This window comes from Notamacropus eugenii, chromosome 6 (assembly GCF_028372415.1).
Source record: "Notamacropus eugenii isolate mMacEug1 chromosome 6, mMacEug1.pri_v2, whole genome shotgun sequence".
Classification (NCBI taxonomy): Eukaryota; Metazoa; Chordata; class Mammalia; order Diprotodontia; family Macropodidae; genus Notamacropus; species Notamacropus eugenii.
The window spans coordinates 154766786-154770872 of record NC_092877.1 but is presented as its reverse complement, the minus strand read 5'-3'; positions in this window follow the sequence as shown (position 1 = coordinate 154770872).

Genomic DNA, 4087 nt, shown 5'->3' with positions numbered 1-4087 from the left:
CAGTGAGGAGAAGGATGCTTTAAAAAGCAGAATTAGCCAAATGGAAAAAGAGGCTTAAAAGCTCCCTGAAGAAAATAGTTCTTTAAAAATTAGAATGGAGCAGATAGGAGCTAATGACTTTATGAGAAACCAAGAAATTACAACACAAAACCAAAAGAATGAAAAAAATAGAAGAAATGTGAAATATCTCATTGGAAAAACAACTGACCTGGAAAACAGATCCAGGAGAGACAATTTAAAAATGATGGGACTACCTGAAAGCCATGATGAGAAAAAGAGCCTAGACATCATCTTTCATGAAATTATCAAGGAAAACTACCCTGAGATTCTAGAATTAGAGGATAAAATAAATATTGAAAGAATCCATTAATCACCTCCTGAAGAAGATTCAAAAAGAAAAACTCCTAAGAATATTGAAGTCAAATTCCAGAGTTCCCAGGTCAAGGAGAAAATGTTGCAAGCAGCCAGAAAGAAGCAATTTGAGTATTGTGGAATTTCAATCAGGATAACATAAGATCTAGCAACTTCTATATTAAGGGATTGAAGGACTTGGAATATGTTGGAATATGGTATTCCATAAGTCAAAGGAACTAGGATTAAAACCAAGAATCACCTACCCAGCAAAGCTGAGTATAGTACTTCATGGGGGGAAATGGTCATTCAGTGAAAGAGAGGACTTTCAAGCATTCTTGATGAAAAGACCAGAGCTGAATAGAAAATCTGACTTTCAAACACAGGAATCAAGAGAAGCATGAAAAGGTAAACAGGAAAGAGAAATGATAAGGGACTTACTAAAGTTGAACTGTTTACATTCCTACATGGAAAGATAATATTTGTAACTCTTGAAACTTTTCTCAGTATTTGGGTAATTGGAGGGATTATACACATACACACACACACACACACACACACACACATAGACAGAGGGTACAGGGTGAGTTGAATAGGAAGTGATGATATCTAAAATATATATATATATATATATATATAATTAAAGGATGAGAGAGGAATATATTGGGAGGAGAAAGAGAGAAATGGAATGGGGCAAATTATCTCTCATAAAAGAGGCAAGCAAAAGACTTTTCAGTGGAGGGAAAAAGAGAGGAGGTGAGAGAAAGAATAAAAAAAAAAACATAAGGCAATGGGGTTTATGAGTTTTTTTTATTCTTACCCAAATCTCAAGCTTTTAGACTGAATTTAATGGAGTATAAGAATTTATTTATACTGAATTAGTAATTTATTTATATTCTGTTCATAGTGCTGACTTTAGAGATGGACAATACCATTATCAGTTTATATTGCTGGACATAAGGAATATATAAGTATTTCACTGCTATTTTTAACTTGTCTTATTCTTTGAGCCAGATTTCAGTCATCTGAACTAAGTTTTCCTGTGCAAGGTTTTAAATTTTAAATAAAAACAAATGCTAAAGGAAACAAGCAGGACCTTGGTTCTAACAACTGCAAGTCAAGATGTTCATTTGCTAATCATCAAAAAGGATTGTGTAAATGCATTATTTACACGTAGCACCACGGTTAGTTATTCAGATATAGTAGACTGGTAGGGGAAATACAGATGATAGGACATTGCAAGAAAATGCGTACTTTGAATGATAATTTGGATATGAATGTTTTCAACATTTTGAAGCATCTTGTGGAAATTTTCAAATTTTCTTTTATTTGTTATTTGTCTCCCATCTTTTTGCGTTTCTTTAAAGACTGGTGGCCGTACTGGATAGTCAGAAATCTCAGACCCTGCCATTTGGAAATCCTTATTATACAATGCTTAAATTTTACATCTAAAATCACAGGAGGGTTTGGAGACTAGCAAATTTGAGATTTTTAGCTGAAACCAAGACTACTTATTCTTTATTTGCCTTTTGTCTTTAACAATCTCATGTTTTTCTCTCTGTGTTGTTTATATTTGCTTGTCTTTGGTGGCAGAAAAACTTAAGACTCAAGAATCCCTTTTCCTTGATTAAGATAACAGATTCAGTAGGGTGTGTGTGTGTGTGTGTGTGTGTGTGTGTGTGTGTGTGTGTGTGATATTTATATATTGTTCTGAAAGAAATATTCTCATGAACTGATGCTCAGTGATAGGAGCAGAACCAGGAGAACTTTGTACGCAGCAACAACCACAGTATGTGAGGAATTTTTCTGGTAGACTTAGTCCTTCATAGCAATGCAAGGACCTAAAAAATTTCCAATGGAATTTTGAGGCAAAATGCCTTCCACATCCAGAGAAAGAACTATGGAAGTGGATTGCAGAATGAAGCAGACTATTTTCTTTTGTATTATGTTCTGTTTTGTTTCATTTTATGATTTCTCCCATTCATTTTAATTCTTCTATTCAACATGACTAAAGTGAAAATGTATAATAGAAATGTATGTGTAGAACCTATATAAGATTGCTTGCCATCTCAGGGAGGGAGTGGGGAGGGAGGGGGGAAAGAGAAGGAGGAAAGGGAAAAAATCTAAGATATATGGAAGTGATTGCAGAACACTGAAAACAAATTAAAAAATAACCAAAAAAAGAAATATTCTCATGTGGATATATATTAGGTTATAGTAAAAATGAAATTATTCCAATGTGATATGGTAGGTAACGTTTTGGAAACTCAGATGTAGGTTGCAGTAAAATTCCAGTAGAATAATGATCACTTATCATTGCCATTTCACTGTCATCACTGTTATCCTAAGTTTGTATTAACAAGTTAACTTCAAGTTGTCTGGCTCTGTGATTACAATTTTTAAAATCTTGTGCCTAAAGTTTGTTTTCCTAGCTGCTTAGTTTAGGGTAGAAATATGCATGTTTACATTTATGTAAAGTATTTGCAATGTAACGTTTCATAGTTTACTCTTTTAAAAAATCATTATATTTAAATAAGAAATTAAAGTCAGCAATTCTTCAAAAAAATTTAAAGCATTTCTGTTTCTAGGCCAATACTCATACCCTATCACTTTTCATAAGCAGTATTCTCCCAAAGAAGACAGAGGAAAGAGTGAAGTTTTTTTTTTTATTATTTTTATTATGGTAAATTATGGTAAATCCAAAAATGATTTGAAATTGTACATGAAGTTTTCAAATCTACAAAAAGATTTAAGCAACGATAAAATATTTACATTATAATAAGCATTGTATACCACTTAAACCTTTTTTTCCTACATTAAAAAAAATCCCTGTGTAAATAAGTCATAGACTGGTTGTAATCTTTACTGGTGGAAGGAGTTTTCATACCATCAGTGCCTTATGCTGACGAAATCACAGATATTTCATGCATTTTCTTGTATACAATGCTATATTTTAGCTGACTTTGCTGTGACCTCATAGTACAATAGTACTGATTTTATAGCCTCCATTCAAATCTTGCTTGTACCACTTAGTTGTGTGACCACAAGCAGGTCATGACCTCTGTGGACCTCAGTTTCCTAATCTCCAAGATGAGGATGATGGCCTGGCTATTTTCTGAGGTATGGAAGCTCTAAACTGGTATTCATCTTCATTAAATCTTCACAAAAACAAACTAATTTCAATATTTCCCCAGTGTCTATGTAGTTGCCAAAAACTGGAAGTCAAGGGGATGTCCATCAATTGGGGAATGGCTGAATAAATTATGGTATATGAATGTAATGGAGTACAATTGTGCCATAAGAAATGATGAACAAGAAGACTTCAGAGAGGCCTGGAAGGACTTATATGACCTGATGCTGAGTGAAAGGAGCAGAACCAGGAGAACTTTGTGCACAGCAACGACCACAGTGTGTGAGAGTTTTTTCTGGTAGACTTGGAATTTTGTAATAACGCAAAAACTTCTTATAAAAAAAAAAAATCCCAAAGGTGGTTATCAAGGCAAAATGCCTTCCACACTGAGAGAAAGAAATATGGAAGTCACTCACAAAATGTAGCAGATCATGTTTGTGTATGTGTATGTGTTTGTGTATCAGGTTCTGATTTGTTATACTATTTCTTTCATTTATTTTAGTCTGACTACATAGCATGACTATAGTGAAAATATACTCAATAGGAAAGTATAGGTAGAATCTATACAGAATTGTATGCAGTCGTGGGGAGGGAGGGGGGTAGTGG